General features: G+C 40.3%; 1 long non-coding RNA gene across 1 annotated transcript in view; it reads right to left on the bottom strand.

Annotated features, from left to right (window-relative positions):
• LOC149125353 (uncharacterized) overlaps positions 1–21444 on the bottom strand; it is a 72754-nt gene that overhangs the window by 1445 nt on the left and 49865 nt on the right. The window contains exon 2 of the long non-coding RNA XR_016237012.1: positions 15–112. This is a non-coding gene — a long non-coding RNA (uncharacterized LOC149125353). The remainder of the gene's footprint in view (positions 1–14; positions 113–21444) is intronic.

Here is a 21444-nt window from a genome sequence, read left to right as displayed (position 1 = left end):
CACCCACATCATACCTCAGAGTGCCCGGGTTTGATTCTTGATTCCAATTCCCAATGCCAGTTTCTTGCCAATGCAGATCCTGGGAGGGCAGCAGGTTCACGCGGTTATGTTCCTGCCATCATGGGAGATACCTGGGTTGAGTTCCTGGCTCCTGGTTCCAGCTCCAGCTTCCCCCCCAACCATTGTAGCCATATGGGGAGTGAACCAGCAGATGGCAGCTCGCTCTCGCATTCTCTCTCTGTCTCTATCTCTAACTACGTCTGTCTCTCAAATTAGAAAAACAAAAACCAACAACCTTGTCACTTCTCTGTGAAACACTCAAGTGTCTCCCCAGTAAGTACAAAATAAAATCCAAATTTCTTAACTAGGCATAGGATTATAACTGGTTTTCCTTCATTCCTGTAGCTATACCCTGTTCTGAACCTAATGACACTGGTAAATATTAGGTGAATCCTTACACTCCGGGCCATGAGCCACTTGCTAGACACTTCATGCTGTCCAGGTTGTCACACCTTCACTCATGTAGGCTCAGTTTTTATCAGTCCCAGCATCATACTCTACTAGATCACAATTGCACATTGCTCATGGTTCTAGGAATTTAATGTCTCTTCTTGGGAAGTGACCCCTGGATTGTGGACAAGAGACCTAGAAGACCTGAATGGACCATTTCCTTGTCTCTAGCACCAGTATCCTCATGGCTCTGGCCAACAATCAACAATACTACAAAGGAGTAAGATTCTGCTTGGTATCATTCCACCTCTGTTTCCGCCCATGCGACCTTTATCTGCATTTCTAGTGTCTTTTGCTACATGTCTTAGTCCCCCTTTCCTGGACAATGACCTACTTTTTCCACTGGTAATTCCCACCTCTGACTTTTCCCTCAATAAAACTCCTATACTGCTTTCCAAGAAGCATCAGGAAAGATAATTACTCACTTTGTTCTTGATACTGGGATACTAGCGATTGATAAACAGTATGTGAGTCCTCTTTCTGTTTCTGTATTGAAATAGCAAAGATGGACTGCTTTACTAGGATATGAGGTTTATTTAGCTCATAGTTCTAGAGGTTCAGTGGCATAGGGCCAGCATCGGCTTGGCTCTAGTGCAGCTCTCATGGCAGATTGTATCATGGAGAAAACATGAGCAAGAGGGAGAGACAGAGAGAACATCTGGCGAGACAGAAATCCAGAGACTGGGGAATAACCCAGCTTGCTCTTCCATAACTACTCACTTTTGCGAGAACTAATCAAGGTCTCCCAAGAACTACATCAATTCCTTCCAAGGAACATATCTTTAAAGACTCCTCACCTGGCCTACCTCTTGAAAGTGCCACCACCTCTTAACCTGGGCATACTGAGGGCTGTGACTCCATCAGGTGAGCCCTTGGGAGACAAGCCAAAGCCATACCAAACCACAGAACAGACCATGTGCTAATCATTTCAGAGGTCTTCCCATTTTTAAAGGAGAGTGAAATTATTTTAAAAAAGTGCTTATTACAAAAGAATTTGAGGGAAGGGACTAATATTATCCAGGAACCCAGAAAAAGACTTTTAAAGTAATATGTTATTCATTGATGTCTAAAAAATTGCTCCAAAACCAGCTGATTTAACATAGCATTCATTAAGCTATATTTATATGGGTAAGGATTTGGGGAGTGTGTTATCCGAATGGTTATGCTTCAGGAGGTATGAAGACCTTGTAATCCAAATACAGCTGCAGTCACCGGAGGCTTGTCTGGGCTGGAAAATCACCTGCTGAGATGGCACGTTCACTTCTATTGTCAGAATTGTGTGTGTGTGTGTGTGTGTGTGTGTGTGTAAAACCTTAGTTCCTTATTACATAGATCCCTCCGTGGAGCTGCTTAAAGGGCCTCATAATCCTACTTCTATCTGCAGAGGGAGTAATACAAGTGAGAGAAAGAGAAAGGAAGATGCCACCATGCCTTTTAATACCTTATCTCTCTTTTTTTTTTTTTTTTTTTTTGACAGGCAGAGTGGACAGTGAGAAAGAGAGACAGAGAGAAAGGTCTTCCTTTGCCATTGGTTCACCCTCCAATGGCCGCTGTGGCCGGCGCACCGCGTTGATCTGAAGGCAGGAGCCAGGTGCTTCTCCTGGTCTCCCATGGGGTGCAGGGCCCAAGGACTTGGGCCATCTTCCACTGCACTCTGGGCCACAGCAGAGAGCTGGCCTGGAAGAGGGGCAACCGGGACAGAATCCGGTGCCCCAACCGGGGCTAGAACCCGGAGTGCTGGCGCCTTAAGGCGGAGGATTAACCTATTGAGCCGCGGCGCCGGCCTTAATACCTTATCTTGAAGTCACACACTCTTACTTCTACTGCTACCATCAGAGAGGGATTACCAAGGCCATCACCCAATCAAGCAGTGAAAATTTAGGCTCTGCTTTTGAAGGGGAGGATTATAACTATTGTGGACATATTTTAAAACAATTGATGGAAAAATTACCTTATTTCACCTGTGCAGAAGGCAAGAGTTGTGTTTTACAGGAAGGGGATGTTTCAGAACTTCCTATCAAGTTCTTTCCTCCTGCAAACAGTCTGACATGGAGGTTCAGATCCTCAGAAGGATAACTCCCAAGAGCGTCCGTGATTGTTTCCCTGGGTGGACTTTTAATCACTTCTTGTAAGTAACAAAATATTTCTTCCAGCACAATGTTGACTTTTGCATGAATATGGAAATTATCAGGAATGGTTTTGGTTATGTTTATTGTTTAACCAGGAGAGCAAAACTAAAATTTTGTTCTAAATAGTTATTTAACTGACATTCAAGATTGACAGCTTTGATTGCATGAAGACATTTGATGCTGAATAAAAAAGGGTGAGGTTCATACATGTTAATGTGCTAAAGAATCTTAGGAAGAGTTTCTTAAACCAAACATGCCTATGCCCCATCCCTGGTGATTTTTATTCAAATGGACTGCAGAAAGCATAGCACTTTAAGTATTTTTTGAGATTTATGTATTTGAGAGAGTTACGGGGTGGGGGGACGGAGGGAGGGAAAGAGGGAGGGAAGGAGAGAGAGAGATTTTCTATCCACTGGTTCACTTCCCAGATGCTTGCAGCAGATAGTGCTGGAGTCAGGCCAAAGACAGGGGCTAAGGGCTTCATCTGGGTCTCCCACATGAGCAGCAGGGGCCCAAACTGTTCAACCATCTTCCACTGCCTTTATCAGGGAGCTGTATCAGAAGTGGAGCTACTGGGACACCAACCAGCACCCATATGTTATGCTGGTATCATAGCTTCACCCACTACACCACAATGCCGGCCCCCAGCACCTTAAATTTTCATAAACACCAGAAAATTCTTGTAGAGTTCATCAAAGATCACACTTTGACAAACGCTAATTTTAGTAGGTTCTGTTGGTGTCCCACTCCAATCCTCCTTGGCACTGAGTTGCTGTCAGTATTAGCTGTCAGTGTCTCATAGAGTCCCCTTAATCCAGAAAATCCCCTTGGATGGGAAGGACGCATGTGGGCATTACCACATGCAGCAGCATAAAGCCAATGACAGGCGATGGCCTAACGACAGGTACAAAGCCTGCACTACTTGACTCGGCTCTACACTGGATCTAGCCGAAGCCGGTGTCCAGCTGGATCACCTCTGATTAATTACCTGTTCTACCCTATCCTACCTTATTGTGCCTCCCTATTTCCCTTCTGAAAGTAACTCTCTCAGTGAATCACACGGAGAAGAATCCTGGACTCAGTCTACTTCTGAGTAACTCTGTAGATAGACTAATCTTGGCCTCTACACTGGAGAATGAATAGGATACTAACGAGATAAAAAGAAAGACAATGATCGTTGTCTACAAAGGTGCATTACAGGAGGCAGAGTTTCAGATACATAAGCATGGGTTCAGTACAAGGGAATTTCAATAGAAGTAATACTTGTTTCTGTTATTTCCTCCTTAGGATATTCACTTGCCCTTCAAGTTTATTTTCATTTTACAGTCCATGATATGAAAATGTTAAACTTCAAGTGAAAGCACTTTAAATTTTTATGAATGATCACAGTTATCAAATAGTGTATGTCTGATCATTTGTGGAGTGATTAAACATGGCAGCACCCATGTTTTTATTTAATGTGATGATACCACTGCATTTTCTGGATAGTATTTCTGTCCTCCCTTTGAACAATGCATTTTGTAAAAATCTGATTAAAGTCTGTGAGATTGGCCAGTTTGTCTACATTTCAAATTGCAGTTTTGCTTACCTTCTTATATTTGCTATTTTGTCTAATAGTCTTTTTCTATTGTTCCCTTTATTTCTTTAGGATGCATTAGGCATTGCTTCAGTCTAGGTTATGTTTAAATAGATTTCTATTTTTCTTCCTTAATGGAGTTAACCTAACCTGAATTTTCTGGATCTATCAATATACTACCTCGCCCTCAATGCTAACCCTCTAATGGGATTTGAATAATGTACTGCTGTATAGTCTCTGAAATGGATTGAATATAAAATACTAGGACATGGAATTCAAAGTTGTGCTTTTATCTTTCAGTCTCTTCTGAAATGCTTGGTACTATGCTACAGGATAAGTGCCTTTTCTTTCAATAGAAAAGGAAGTAAGAAGAAAACAGTACATTTGTGAAAGTTTTCTAAATAAATCTTTTTCACAATATACAATTTTGCAGCTATTGCTAAAAACTAAAGTATTAAGCTAGATCTAAAATTATCTGGTTTAGTTCCCACTGATTCTGGGTTTTAAAATAGCAATACACATGATATAAACAAATGAGGCAGCATACATCTGCTGATTCTAAAAGAAAAGCACATTTGTGTAGAATTCTTCAAATACATAGAGAACATAAAAATTCTTCAAATACATAGAGAACATAAAAGGAAATCAATATCACTTACAATTCATTCGCCTAGAAATAACCATTATTAATAGATGATTAATGATCTTATAATCATTTATTTCTTATGTAGCATTTTAAAACTTAATTTCAATTAAAAAGGAATTTATATTAATTTTATATATTGTTATACAATTAATTTTTTAAAAGTATCATTTCTTTTCATCTAATATTTCTCATTTAAAGAATTTTTAAATAGCATTGTATTTTTAAGATTTACTTATTTTTGGGTTGAAACGGACAATTTGAAATTCAATGATTGTTTATAGTTCTTGTCTCTTCTGTTGCAGAACAGTTGTTTTTTTCATCATTCTATTTGTTGAACTCTTTTACTTAGTGTAGGGATAACTTTATGATCATTAAATAAATGAAAAGTAGATCTTTGTGAAAATTAAGAGTGGGAATAGGAGAGGGAGGAGGAAGAAGGGTTACAGCACGGGCAGGAGGGAGAGTAGAGTGGGAAGTATCGCTGTGTTCCTAAATCTGTATTATGAAATACATGGAACTTGTATAATTTAAATAAAATTTTAAAAAAGATTTATTTATTTATTTGAAAGGCAGAGTGATGGTGGGGGGATGGAGAGATAGAGATGACAGAGATGGAGAGAGATAGAGAGAGACAGAAAGAGATAGAGGAGAGATAGAGATAAAGATAGATAGAGATAGAGATAGATAGAGATTCTCTATTCACTGGTTCATTCTCCAGATGGCAGCAACATCCAGGGCCGTGTTATGCTGAAGCCAGAAGCCCAGAACTCCATCCTGGTCTCCCACATGGATGGCAGAGGCCCCGCTACTTGGACCATCACCCAGGCACATTAGCATGAAGCTGGGTTGGAAGCAGAGTACATGGAACTCAAACTGGCAATCCAATATGGGATGCTAGGTTTGTAAGTGGTGGCTTAATTTGCTGTGTCACAACACTGGTTGCTGTACCAAGATTTTTCCATGCAAGGTGCCAAGAAGGGGAAAGATATTACACATTTGTAAATCTAATAAGGATATCATTTCACACCATTCTTTTATGCATTCTTTAAGAGCTAACTCCTTAGGTATCCAGTTGGTCTTTCTAACTATATCAGAAAACTTGTGATAGCACATATACTTTATGGCTAGAGAGTAGCATCAGCTACACTAGCAGATTGTCAGAGTTCTGAGAGGGGGTGAGAGGTGTCAAAACAGAGGGTGAGGCTCGAGATGGCATTAACTTACCATGGTTTGCTTTCATACCATATCCAAAAAAATAAGTATCTAAGAAAAGGTGTAATCGATGAGATGCCTTATACACTGAAAACTACAAAATGTTCCTGATGGAAGTTAAAGACATAAATACAGATAGTCCTCAATTTGTGATGATTCAACTTACAATTTCTCTTGTTTATGAACAGAAAATCTCTTGTACTCAGTAGAAACGGTGCTTTAAATTTTGATCTATTCCCTGGTTAGTGATGTACAGTACAATTCTCTCTTGTACTGCTGGGAAGCAGCAGAAAGCTGCACTCCATGCCAGAAATTGATGACCCCATGGCCATAGCCGCGACATCATCCAGCAGTCATTTGGTTCAATGCTCCAAATATTCTTCAGGCCCAGTTTTCTTTCAGCTGTGCATATTAATGATGAGCAACATATAGCTATTCTGTTTTTTCACTGTCAGCTTGGCTTTCAATAAATTAAATGAGATATTCAGTATTTTATCATAAAATAGACTGTGTTAGATGATTTGGTCCAGTTGTAGGCTAATGTAAATGTTCTAGGTGAGTGAGGCTAAGCTAAGATCTTGGGTAGGTTAAGTATATTGAACACATTTTTTATTTACAATATTTTTAACCTGAAATCATTTTCTCAGGATATAACACCTTCATAAGATAAGGAGCATCAGTCAATGGGAAGCTATCCTGTTTCAGGAACTGGAAGATACTTTTCAATGGGAAATTCTACTCAACATGATTTAGTTTTAATGCAATCCCTATCAAAATAACAATGGTCTTTATTGATGAAATTGAATAGCTAACCTCTCAAGGGGCCTCCAATAGCTGAAATAGTATTGGAAAAGAAAATCTAAGTCTTCTGATTTTAAGTTATTATAAAGCATCAATAATCAAAGCAATGTGGTTAACATAATGGGATATAGCTGAGAGTCCAGAAATAAACCCAAATATCTATGATCAAATGATTTGCCACAAGGATTCCGAGATAACTTCATGGGAGGAGGAACACTCTCTTTACAAATGCTGCTGAGATCGCTGAAATTTCACATACATGCAAAGCATAAGCAACATGTTGGACTTTCTTGAAATTAAAAACTGTGTACATCAAAGGATGTGATCAGGAAAGTGAAAAACAACTTAAAGGATGGAATAAAATAGTTGTGAATCATCTATCAGATAAAGGTCTGGTGTCCAGAGTACTCACAACTCAATAACAAAAAGACAACCCAATTAAACATAGACAAAGGACTTAAAGAGAATGCTATATGAAAAAATATAAGAATAGCTAACCAGCATGTTGGAAAAACTGAACATTATTAATCATAAGGGAAATACAAATCCAAACTATGTGTTACTACCTTACACCCAATTAGATGTATATCATAAAAAATGTAAAATAACAAATGTTGCCGTGGATGTGGAGAAATTGGAGCCTTGTACGTTGCTGGTAGGAGTGTAATATGATTTAGCAGCTGTGGAAAGCAGTTTGTTCCTTATAAAGTTAAACACAGAATTACTGTATGATCCAACAATTATGCTCTAAGTATGCAAATGTCCATCATCATGTAAAGGAGTAAATAAATTATAGTATACCTATATGTATATATACAGATGTATGTGTATAAATATGTGTGTTTATGAGATTATTTTTAAAAATCACAGAAAATAAAATTAAAAGATCAGTTAATTTTGGTGCAAGAAATTTTGAAATTTATGCATAGTTTTCTGACAATATGCATTTTCATGAAATTTTTGAAGACAACTCAAATGCATGGATTTCAGAATTTTTGACAACATAAGTTTATCTTCTATTACCATTTTTAATAAATTTTTGAAGAACTCTTGTACATGTATAACAGAATATTGTTAATACACCAAAAAGAACAAAGTACTGATACATGGTATAAGGCAGAGGAACTCCAAAAACATTACTGTAGGTGGGGGAAGTCAGAACAAGAGGTCCCATGTTGTATGATTCCATGTACATGAAATATCCAGGTAAAGAGGTAAATCTGTGAATATAGAGAGTAGCTTACAGATTTGTCTTATGGAGTGATGAAATGCTTGGACTATATAGAGATGGTAGTGTACACACTGTGATTATATTAAATGACATTTTTCATAGTAAAATGGAAATTTTATGTTATGTGAACTTTATTGCCACAAAAGATCATTTGTTGCATGTATTAATCATTTATTCTTGTTTACTGCTGAGTAGTATTTCACTGCATGGATGTATGGATGTAATTACATTAATGGAGAAAAGCCTGATGGTTATCAGGGGTTTAGTTGGGACCAAGATGTGCTTTTAAAAGGGCAGCATGGGAGAGCTTTTTGTGATGATTTTTTGAAGTTTCCTTTACTTTTAGTGATGATCACACAAATATAAATACTCTTCTTCATACTATTTGTTGAACTCTTAACATAGAGTTAATCATATGTGTATAAAGTCGATTGAAATTGATCTCAGTAAAAAATAAGAGTGGGAATAAGAGAGGAAGAGGAAGCTTGTACCTGTAAAGCTGTACAGTTCTGCACACATTCCTACAGACTTACTTCTAAGGGTATGGTTTAAAAACTTGCCCAAATCCCATTAAACTGGGTGATAAAAATGTCAAGTTAAGTGTTAAAGTGATCATATTAAGGGTTAAAGTGGTCATATAGATAGGATTAAGTGTTAAAGGGATCATATTAATAAGATCAAGTGGCTGACAATAATAATAGATAGAATTAAAAAGAAGAGAATGTTCCAACATGGGAAGCAGTCCACACAGCAGACTCATAGATTGACAATTGCTTTAAATGGCACTCTAACCTCAGAATCAGCTCTTAAGGCATTCTGGTCTGCTGAAAAGCCCATGACAGCATTTCAGGCATAGAAAGCTAAGACACTGTGGCAAAAAATGTCCTATATGAAGGATCTCTGTGAGTGAGCCCCCAGTGGAAAGGAGTGGCCGTCAAAGAAGGATGTACTTTTCTCTGAAGGGAGGAGAGAACGTCTACTTTGCTTATAGCCTTGTCTAAATACTAACAGAGATTGTGATTCAAAAGGCTTCCATAGTCGTGGCAGTTCATGTCAAGAGCCTTAGGTGATCACTGACATCATACATAGGAGTATTAATTGTTAAATTAACAACAGTGGTCACTGTGCACTTACTCCCCACTGTGCTCAGTGAGTTGTATTATGAGAATTAACTGTAAAACTAGTTCTCAGGGTTTTTTTTCTTTTTTGGTATGTGTTTATGTGCAAATTGTTGGAATCTTTACTTAGTATAGAGTTGGTCTTCTATGTATAAAGTTAATTGAAAATGAATCTTAATGGAGAATGGGACTGGGAATGGGAGAGGAAGGAGGAGGTGGGGTGGGAGTGGGGATGGGAGGACAGGTATAGTGGGAAGAATCACTGTATTTCTATAGTTGTACTTATGAAATTTGTATTCCTTAAATAAAAGGTTTTTTGGGAAAAATCAATAAATACATAACAAGATGTCATAGAACTAAACATCAGTTGATATTGCACTCATCCATACATGCACATACAATTATGTTAGTGTAAATCACAATTTTGAATAGATGTGTTAGACTTGTTAATATTTTACAAGTGTGCCACTGAAGTCAATAAAGCAGCTTTTTAAAGGAACACATCTTTCCTTAACAATCTGTTTAAAAAAAAAGAACATCAGAATTTTTTAAAATGTTATGAAAACTGATTATTTGATTAATAGTATCATGCCAGTGCCAATTTCCTGATTTTGACAGTTCTGACTGCATGGTCACTTGGTGTCCCATGTCCAGCTGCTCCATCTCTGTCCAGGCTCAGTTGCACTCTAGGAGCTCCTCTTGAAATATATACATTTCTCGGCTGGTGCCGCGGCTCAATAGGCTAATCCTCCGCCTGCGGCGACGGCACTCCAGGTTCTAGTCCTGGTTGGGACGCCGGTTCTGTCCCGGTTGCCCCTCTTCCAGGCCAGCTCTCTGCTGTGGCCAGGGAGTGCAGTGGAGGATGGCCCAAGTGCTTGGGCCCTGCACCTGCATGGGAGACCAGGAGGAAGTGCCTGGCTCCCGGCTTTGGATCAGCACGGTGTGCTGGCCACAGCAGCCACTGGGGTGTGTGTGTGTGTGTGTGTGTGTGAACCAATGGAAAAGGAAGACCTTTCTCTCTGTCTCTCTCTCTGTCCACTCTGCCTGTCAAGAAAGAAAGAAAGAAAGAAAGAAAGAAAGAAAGAAAGAAAGAAAGAAAGAAAGACACATTTCTCGGCTGTGGCTGCTGAGAATTTGCTCCTGAACCGTGGACACTAGTATTGTGAACACTAGTATTGTAAACTCTACACGAAATCTTCCTACCATATATACCTCTGATAATAGTCGCCTGGGTTCTCTGACCCGACTAGCAAAGAGGGTCACAGCACAGCCTGGACCTGCTGTTAGCCTTGGTATCATCTAGTCAGAGCAGTATTTTCAAGTGCAGACTTTCTGCTTTCCACACCCATGGTGCAGTACTGCCATTTTAGTGGTAAGAATTATGATAAGATTTGATTTATCCTTAATTCAGAAAGGATGTCATAGTACACCAAAAATCCCAAACATCTCAGTGATATGATCCGCCCCTTAATCTTTATCTCTGAAATGCTTGCCTGCTCATGTCTTACCGAGGTCTCCAACATACTTGCTACTTTTTTCCTGGTTCATATGGTGACAATCAGTAGAGACCTGTGTGATGTTCTATGGGATATTCAGATGATCCAGGTCTTTTTAAGCCGAAGAGTTACAGAGATATGGAGACATGCCACAAATGTACATTGTTGTCTATTCTAAGTGACTGAGGGTTGTTTCTGATTTTCTTTTTCCAATAGGAATGGAACAGAGTGTGTTTCCCACATCAGTGGTCATGCACTGAGGCCAAGTTCGTCTGATCTAGTAAAGATGTCACATCTGTCACAGAGCTGCTGTTGGAGTTCCTACTTAAGCAAGTTGGGTACAGGTACAGATTTGTGAGTTCAGTGTAGATATGATGGGAAACACTACCACTGGGCTCATTCTGTTTTGAAAGGCAAAACTAACTTCTACCATTTTCCCTGAGAGACAGTGTTGTTTAAATTTATAATCATCACAGATGGGAGAGGGGCAATTTCAAGGGCTTCCATTTGGCCATCTCCACAAAGACAGCTCTCATCCCAAGAAGCAACATAAGGGTTCTTCCAAGTGTGATGTATATTCTGATTACACATTCAGGGACCAAGGAAATGGTGCTGTGCGCCAGTCTACCTTTCAATGCTCAAATTCTCACAATTCTCCTTGCGTTGCTTTGCAAAGCAGAAACTTCTCCGTCATCTTAAGCAAATGAAGAGAACTAGCCTTAACTCTCACCACTAAAAGGGCAGCATCATGCTGTGTGTTGGAAGGCAGAATATTCCCTAGTTGAAAATATTGCTCTGATTAGATAATACCCACACTGTAAGCAGGTCCAGAGTGCAGTATGAACCACCTTGCATTTCAGGTCATAGAACTCAGGAGTTTCTATACATCATTAGAGGTATCTGTGGTGGGAAGAGATTTTGTGTAGAGTTTATACAAACCCCATTAAGAGAATCACAATATTAGCCCCTGTGGTTCTGAAACCAAGCCTTAACCTCTACAGCAGTGAATTGTAAATATTTCATAGAATTGCAAAAGTGTCTACTGTGCCAGGGGAGTCTTAACTGGATGAATCCAGATCCTTCTACAGAGGCAGAGTTTAGGAGTAAAGATTCTCCATTGTGTGTTTCCATGTGTCCCCAGGGCCCCACTCTTCTCAATCATGGCTTTGCTTAGCCTGCCATTCTCTCTGGCTCTGAAAATTCAAACTTCTCTGGAATTCTACCTTTCGTGCAACTAAGACAGGGGCTTAATACATGATTTTTTTCCTGCCCTTTAGCTGTAGAAGAAAAAAATTTATTTTTTTGTATTGCCACATAGATCCTATGGTTTTCACACTGACTCAGATAACTGCTAACCATAAGACTTCTATTGTTTTCTTCCATTAATCAATCAATCAAATTCCATAATCCTTATATTTACTGTTTCCTTCATACTTCTACCATGAAGAATCAGTGTATTGCCAGCGCCGCGGTTCAATAGGCTAATCCTCTGCCTGTGGCGCCGGCACACCGGGTTCTAGTCCCAGTTGGGGCGCCGGTTCTCTACCGGTTGCTCCTCTTCCAGTCCAGCTCTCTGCTGTGGCCCGGGAGGGCAGTGGAGGATGGCCCAAGTGCTTGGGCCCTGCACCCCATGGGAGACCAGGAGGAAGCGCCTGGCTCCTGGCTTCGGATCAGCGCAGTGTGCCGGCCGCAGTGGCCACTGAGGGGTGAACCAATGGAAAAGGAAAACCTTTCTCTCTCTCTCTCTCTCTCTCTCACTGTCCACTCTGTCTGTCAAAAAAAAAAAAAAAAAAAGAATCAGTGTATCACACCAATTCGTGCATTTCCTTCCTTGAGCATCATTCCATTTCCTAGAAATTGTGTTGAAACTGCAGACCAGGGTTCCCTGTAGTCTCCTATCATTAATAATCTCATGATTATTGCCAACCTATTGGTAGGTGAACCAGCCACAAAATTCCATTTGAGAGTCTGTTTCTTCATGCCAGTTCTGGTGTGGAGTGTTGCATGGTTAATCTTGCCCATAAAACACCATGAAATGAAGATTTGGATAGAGGAAATTCTGGGATTTATATCCTTTGTAGAAACATTGCAGGGAAGTACGTGATGTAGGAATGACACATGCAGAAAACGAGCCCTGATTCAGTGTTAAAAAGGGCCTCAGCAGCTTCTTTTTGAGGTCTGGAGTCAGAATTTCTTCAGAGTTGTTCTGAAACGAGGATAGGAAACCAGGTGTTGCTGACTGTGGGCTGCCCGTGGAGAAAGGTGTGGCTGTGAGCAAGGAGCCTATTTTCATTTGAGAGCAACTTCCAGAGAAGAATTCAGCTAAGAACTGTGAGTAACATGCATTTCCAGATGTGGGTAAACTAACCTTCCATTCCAAAGGGGTGGGCGGAGCCCAGGTGTTGTACTACAGAATCCTTCATGAAAAGAGGCTCAGTGAATTCTAAAAAGGTATTTTAAAAGTGGCAAGAATAAACAGACATAATTCTAAGGAATGAGGCAAGCATTTGCCCCAGTGTCTAGGATGCCATGTGGGATGATGCATTCCCTGTCAGAGTGTCTGGCTTTGAGCTCCAGATCTCTTCCAGGTTTAAGGTTCCCGATAATACCCACCCGAAGAGGCAGCATATGATGGCTTGGGTAGTTGGATTCCTGCCATTCGTGTGGGAGACCCGGGCTGATCCCAACTCAGGGCTGTGGCTTAGCACAGTCTGAGCTGTTGCAGACATTTCCTGAGTGAACCAGGGGAGATTTCTGTCTTCTCTGTCTCTATGTATTTCTCTATCTGTGTCTTTGCCTTTGTGATAAATATTTTTAAATTAAAAAAAAATTCTAAGTGTTTGTTGATTTCACATCTGGGGAGAATACTAGGCTCAGGCTTCAACACTGTCAATCTGGCATGAGCTGGTGTGAGATTAGGCAATACTTCAGCTAGCTGCAGAATAAAACATGTCAAGGAAAACTCTTCAGACGGGGGAAAGTGATGGCAGATGGGAAGGTGCATACACAGAAAGGAAGAACAGCTGCACTCACTCTCAACCTCCCTCTCCTGCCTTCTACTGCTCTGGGTCCATCCCTGCCAATGCACAATCCCAGCACGACCTGTGCTTACCCCACGGGATCCATGTGAGTTACCCCTGAGTACTACAGACTGCTGATGCTGCATTCCCCAATCACCTGTGATCACCATGAAGTATCTAGGGAAGGTCTTATCCGCATTGTGCTGCTCCAGAACCGTCCTACAATCTCTAGAAAAGCCTGCCCTTGCCACGTGGGTGTTCCCCAGCATAACCTACAGCCCTGGGATTGTGGCTATTAGTTCTCCAAGCCCCAAAAACATCTGTGCTCACTCCATGGGAGCCAGGGAAGAACTTAACCACATTCCACTGCTCCAGGCTCACACCTACTAGTATACAATCCCCATCATAACCTGTGCTTACCCCCACGTACTTGAGTAAAATCTTCTTCATATCCCCAGTGCCAGAACTGGGAATTTTGGTGCTATAATTCCCAGCATCACCAATACCAACTCAGGAGGACATGGGGAAGGTCCCATTGGCAGCCCACAATTCTTAGGACCACAGTTATCAGTGCTACAAGCTCAAGCATCACCCGCACACACCTAATGAAACCCTGTAAATGGCTCCCTCTATGTCCCAGAAACACGGCTACTGCCATCCCAAACTCCAGTGTGATTGGCATTCTACCTGGGGGCCTGAGTGCACACACCATTGAAAGCTCACATCCAGTACTAAGCCACACCACTACCTCTGAACTGCAACAGACTGGACATTGTGGCATTCAGGATCTGATTTTGATTACAGTTGAAGAAATCAAGGTTACTTTCTAGAGCCAAAGCCAAAGCCAAAGCAATAACCCAACTGACACCCCATATCCCATATAGACAAAGAAGTGTTTTCCAATGAAATCTACTTCATAAAGAAGGAGCAGCTGTTTTGCCACATACGTAGATAAGTGTAGGAACACAGAAACATGAAGAAACAAGGAAGTATGACATCTGCAAAAGAACATGGTTTTTCTGCAAAAATAGATTAATTTGAAGGAAATTTTAAAAATGTCTGAAAAAGAATTCAATATAATGAGTATAAGGAAATTCAATGAAATGCAAGAAAATGCAGATAGGTAATTCAAATAAATGAGAAAAGCAAAGTATGATAATGGAAGAGAAATTCAGCAAAGGAGTAGAATTCATAAAAAAGAATCAATCAGAAATTTTTAACTTAAAATTCCCTTCAATGAAATAAAACGCCCCAGAGGGAAGTGTGGGATATCACCCCATTCTCTTTTGGTCTGCAAGGTTTCTATTGAAAAGCCTGCTGTTAGTCTAATGAGTTTGCCTTTATGTGTAACTCGGCACTTTCCTATCACTCTCTTTAAGATTTCTGGAGGGTTAAGCTTGTGATTAGAAAGAAAATTGAAAGTATGTCATTGTAAAAATTAAAAAAATACAAGAGAAGAAGGAGGGAGGGTTGGAGTGCTGTAGAGGAGGAAGTGTCATTACATCTTAAAACTGTCTATATGAAGTACATGAAATTTATAAATTATTTTATAAAGAAAATAATTTTAAAAATTTGTAACTAAATAATGACCATATATAAATGCTGAAATGACAGAAGAATTCAATGATATGCATGATCTTGGAATCTGATTGTCTTTCTGCTTGGCTGCAGAGAATTGAAATTAAAAATAGATCTTAAAGTAGAAAATAAATGTTTTAATTCTTAAAAAAATGAAACTAAAAAAGAAAACCTTGCAAACTAAAAATGTCATGTCCAGCAAAGCTATCCTGTAGAAGTAAGGAGAAATAATGTCTTTCCTGGGTGGGGGGTGGAGGGACCAAGGAAATTCATCCCCACCAGACCAAATCTACAAGAAACATTTAAGGGAATACAATTACATTAGAAGTAAAATTATCAGGGTGGGCACTGTGCTGCCTGTGATGCCTGCATCCCATATCAGGGTGCCAGTTCTAGTCCCAGGTCCACTGCTGTGATCCAGCTTCCTGCTAATTCACCCTGGGGTGCAGTGGAAGCTAGCTTAAGTGCTCCGGCCCCTGCCAGTCAAGTTGAAAACACAGATGGAGTTCTGGGCTCTTGGCTTTGGCCTACCTTAGCCCTGGCTATCATAGGCATTTGGGAAGTGAACCAGCAAAAGGAAGTTCTCCCTCTCTCTTTCTCTCTTTCTCTCTATCTCTCTCTGCCTTTCAAAAATAAAATAAACACTAAAAAAATTTAAAAAGAGGTAAAATGGCCAGCGCCGTGGCTCAATAGGCTAACCCTCTGCCTGCGGTGCCAGCACACCGGGTTCTAGTCCTGGTCGGGGCGCCGGATTCTGTCCCGGTTGCCCCTCTTCCAGGCCAGCTCTCTGCTGTGGCCCGGGAGTGCAGTGGAGGATGGCCCAAGTACTTGAGCCCTGCACCTGGGAGAAGCGCCTGGCTCCTGGCTTCGGATCAGCGCGATGTGCCGGCCACAGTGCACCAGCCGCAGCGGCCATTGGAGGGTGAATCAATGGCAAAAGGAGGACCTTTCTCTCTGTCTCTCTCTCTCACTGTCCGCTCTGCCTGTCAAAAAAAAAAAAAAAAAAAGAGGTAAAATAATTATAACAACTGCCATGAAATGACATTAAAGTATAAAACTCACTACAAGAATGCACAATAAAGAAAAGAGAATCAAATGTTATCATGACATAAAACTACAAAATAAAAGATATTACTTGAAAGTTCTATATTTTGAAAGACTTAGGTACCTGGGAAAATTAACTCAAGATGATCAACTCAGAGATATATCATAGCAAAATTTTAGATTTCAAAGAAAAAGAAAAATTCTCAAGACTTCAAGCAAAAGACCAAATAATTTATAAAGATAAAGGAACAAGATTGACATCTAACTTTTCAAAAAGTAACACACAAAGGGAGATAAAAATGAAGCAGCACTTTAAGAAAGTGTGAGCTTCAGAAAACAGTTTTCAGCATGTAAGAAATAAGTGATTTTTTTTTAAAGAATTATTTGGAAGACAGAGTTACAGAGAGGCAGAGGTAGAGAAAGAGAGAGAGAGAGATCTTCTATCCATTGGTTCACTCCTCAGATGGCCACAATGGCCGGAGTTGAGCCAACCCAAAGCCAGGAGCCAGGAGCCAGGAGCCTTCTCCAGCTCTTCCATGTGGGTGCAGGGGCCCAGGACTTGGGCCATCTTCTGCTGCTTTCCCAGGCCATAGCAGAGAGCTGGATCAAAAATAGAGCAACCGGGATTCGAAGTAGCACCCATATGGGATGCCCATACTGCAGGTGGCGGCTTCACCTGCCACTCCACAACACCGGTCCTGGAATTCTTTATCCATAAGTCTTTCCAGAAGAATTTAATAGAAAATGAGCTTAATATATTACAGCAACTAAATTGAAACAATTTGGAGAAAAAAAGTAAAAAAAAAAGCAATGGTTTAAAGTAATGGAATAAATTGTCAATCCATAGTAATATAAATCAACTGAAGAGCAAGTCATTTTTCCTTATAATAGAATTCTAATTAATATATGTAGAATGAATGAGAGAAAAGAAAATATTAGATAAATACTACATGCAAGTTGTTTTAGGCAAAGATGATATATAGGGACTAAAATTAGTGTACAAAAATATGGGAAGAAACAGAATACTTGTATATATTTCAAGAATCTTCCTTCAACATGCTTATCAATTAAAACAGAAAGATAATAACTTCCAGTATAGAGACATGTAGCAAAGGCCATATTAAACAAATGATAAAGCTAACATCACTATTAAGCACATATAGGTATGTGATTATATGATTTTATCAGAAACTGAGATTAAGAAAATGATTCCATTTTTGAAATGTAGTAGGATTTTTTTTCTTTTCTTTCTTTTTTTTTTTTTTTTTTTTTTGACAGGCAGAGTGGACAGTGAGAGAGAGAGAGAGAAAGGTCTTCCTTTCCCGTTGGTTCACCCTCCAATGGCCACTGTGGCCGGTGCGCCGGCCAACGCACCACGCTGATCCGAAGGCAGGAGCCAGGTGCTTCTCCTGCTCTCCCATGGGGTGCAGGGCCCAAACACTTGGGCCATCCTTCACTGCACTCCCTGGCCACAGCAGAGAGCTGGCCTGGAAGAGGGGCAACCGGGACAGAATCCGGTGCCCCGACCGGGACTAGAACCCGGTGTGCCGGCGCCGCAAGGCGGAGGATTAGCCTAGTGAGCCATGGCGCCGCCCTGTAGTAGGATTAATTTTAACAAAATGCACATATTATTTGTTCATGGAGATATTAATGTTTTTTTTTTTTAAGATAAAGATGTTTAAAACACATTTACTAATGTGGAGCTATATACCATGACTCTGGATTGGAAACGTCATTTTACCTGGGTAGTAATTCTCCACAAAACTTGGCACATAGATTCAATGCAATTATAATCTAAATTCAATCTAGGTATTTCATAATTTTGATAAGAGGATTTTAAATTTATGTGAAAATGCAAAGAGTCCTAAATATCAAAACCATCTTGAAAGAACAAAGTCAAAGTTAAAGACTGATTCAAGGGGCCAGTGCTGTGGCGCAGTAGGTTAATCCTCCACCTGCAGTGCCAGCGTATCATATGGACGCTGATTCTAGTCCGAGCTGCTCCTCTTCCCATCCAGCTCTCTGCTATGGCCTGGGATAGCAGTAGAAGATGGCCCAAGTCCTTGGACCCCTGCACCCACATGGGAAATCCGGAAGAAGCTCCTGGCTCCTGGCTCCTGGCTTCGGATCGGTGCAGCTCCGGCCGATGTGGCCATCTGGGAAGTGAACCAGAGGATGGAAGACCTCGCTCTCTGTCTCTACCTCTCTCTGTATCTCTATCTTTCAAATAAATAAAACAAGTCTTTAAAAAAAGACTACTGATTTCTATCATAAAGGTACAATAATGTAGATAATGTGAGGGTTTGAAGAATGTCAACTCACAAAGAAATCAAGAAAGAAATCCCATTCACAATAGCCACATAAAAAGATCAAATATTTACTAATAGATTAACCAAAGAAGTGAAAGATCTCTACAAAAGTTATCAAATATTGATCAAAGAAACCATCAGAACACACATAAAAAATGGATAGATATTCCTTGCTAATAGAACCGAAGAATAAATATCATTAAAATGTCTATACTACCTAAAGCAATATACAGATTCAATGCAATCCCTATCAAAAAATATCAATGACATTATTTACAGGAGAAAAAAAATCCCCAAATTCACATGGAATGACAACAGACTCAGAATAGCCAAAGCAATCCTGAACAAGAAAAATAAAGCTAGAGGTATCATTACATGACTTCCAAGCATACTACAAAGTTATAGCAATTAAAACATGATGAAGGCCGGTGCCGCGGCTCACTAGGCTAATCCTCCACCTGCGGCGCCAGCACACCGGGTTCTAGTCCCAGCTGGGGTGCTGGTTCTGTCCTGGTTGCTCCTCTTCCAGGCCAGCTCTCTGCTGTGGCCTGGGAAGGCAATGGAGGATGGCCCAAGTGCTTGGGCCCTGCACCCGCATGGGAGACCAGGAGGAAGCACCTGGCTCCTGGCTTTGTGCAGCGAGCCAACTGTGGTGGCCATTTGGGGGCAGTGAACCAACGGAAGGAAGACCTTTCTCTCTGTCTCTCTCTCTCACTGTCCACTCTGCCTGTCAAAAACAAAACAAAACAAACAAACAAACAAAAAAAACAATGGTACTGCATCAACACTGACATAGATCAATGGAACAGAATAGAAAGCCCAGAAATTAATCCACCCACGTACAGCCAGCTGATTTGACAAAAGTGCTCATACCATACGGTGGAATAAGGATAGTCTCTTCAGCAAATGTTGCTCACAAAACTGGATTTATATATGTAAAAGAATGAAATTAGATCCATAGCTCACATCATACACAAAAATCAACTCAAGACCTTTTTTTAAAAATTGTTATTTATTTGAGAGGCAGCATCACAGGCAGATAAAGGAAGAGACACAGAGAAAGAAAGAGAGAGAGAGAGATCTTGCATCTGCTGGTTCACTCCCCAAAGGGTTGCAATGGCCAGAGCTGGGCCAATACAAAGCCAGGAGCTACGAGCTTCTTCTGGGTCTCCCATGTAGGTGCAGGGGCCCAGGCTCTTGGGCCATCTTCCACTACTTTCCCAGGTCCTTTCAGGGAGCTGTATTGGAAGTGGAGCAGCTGGAAGCTTGAATCAGCACTCCTATGGGATACTGGTGCCATAGGCAGAGGCTTAATCTACTACGCCATAGCACGGGCCCCACAAAGACCTAAAAAAGCAAAACTATGACTCAAAAGCAAAACTAAGTACACAGGACTGTATCAAACTCAGAAGAATTTCAAAGCAAAGGAAATAATCAAGTGTCAACAGCCAGCTGACAGAATGGGGAAAAAACATTTGCAAACCACCTCTCTGAAAAATGACTAGTATCCTGAATATATCAGCGACTTCAAAAGCTCAACAACAACAGCCAATCAGTTGAGAAATGGGCAAATGACAACAATAGAGAATTCTCAAAAGAAGAAATACAAACGGCCAGCAAATATATGAATAAATGCTCAACATCACTAGTCATCAGGGAAATAAATACAGACCTAAAACACAATGAGATATCACCTTAATCCTGTCAGAATGGCTAACAACCAAAACAGAGTAACAAATGCTGGCGAGGGTGTGGGTGAAGGGGAACACTTATACAAACTGTTGGTGGGAATGTAAATTAGTGGCAAACAGTGTGGAGATTTCTTAAAAAAAACTAGAGATAGGCTTGCCATGTGATCCAGCAATCTCTCTACTGGATATACACCCAAAAGACTCAAACATCATGTATCAAAGAAACACCTGCACCACCATGTTTAAGGCAGCACTCTTCACAACAGCAAAATTTGGAACCAACCAAGGTGTCCATCATCAGATGAGTGGATAAAGAAAATGTAGCACTTATGCACAATGGAATATTATTCAGCTGTAGAAAAGTGAAATTCTAACATTTGCAGCAAAATGGACACAACTGGAGGACAACATGTTGAGGGAAGTAAACCACACCCAAAAATACAAATACTGCATGTTCTCCCTTGTATGTGGGAGCTAAAATTTAAAAAAACAAACCAAAAAGAGAGATAGAGAAAAGAAATATCTGTGTGTATCATTATTGCTGCAAATATAATTTTGTAAAACTTTAATAAGAATGTTGTACTACTGTAGTTTTAATGATATGTGATTACTTTTAAATTTACTGTATATGGTTTAGTCATTTTTCCATTCAATTATTGTTTATAGCCATTGTCTATAGTTCCACTAAAATCAGTTCTTTTTGTTTTTTACTTATCAAATTTCTTATTCAGCCAAATATTAAGCCTTTTTACTGTAAAGTAAATTTAAAATGTTATCTCAAATACCAAAGAAAAGAAAGGGGAGAGAAGGAGGGTGGGAGGGAGAAAGGTGGAGGGAAGAGGGGAGGGGGAAGAGAGTATTATTATGCTCTTAGTCCTGACTGTTGAGGAACAGTGTCTTTTTCTTCACACTCTTTGTGGAACTCTTTATCCTATTAGTATAAAGTTCACTGAATAGAGATCTTTGTAAAAATTATGAAATGGAATAGGAGAGGGAGGGGGTGGGAGCATTGGCAGGAGGGAACATGGGGTGGGAAGTATTACTATGCTCCTGAATCTGTACATAGAAAAACATGAGATTTGT

Source organism: Oryctolagus cuniculus, chromosome 7 (genome assembly GCF_051225735.1).
Source record: "Oryctolagus cuniculus isolate XC-2025 breed Fujian yellow rabbit chromosome 7, ASM5122573v1, whole genome shotgun sequence".
Taxonomy (NCBI): domain Eukaryota; kingdom Metazoa; phylum Chordata; class Mammalia; order Lagomorpha; family Leporidae; genus Oryctolagus; species Oryctolagus cuniculus.
Note: the sequence above shows the minus strand (reverse complement) of the source record. Positions and strands in the feature narration are given on the sequence as shown.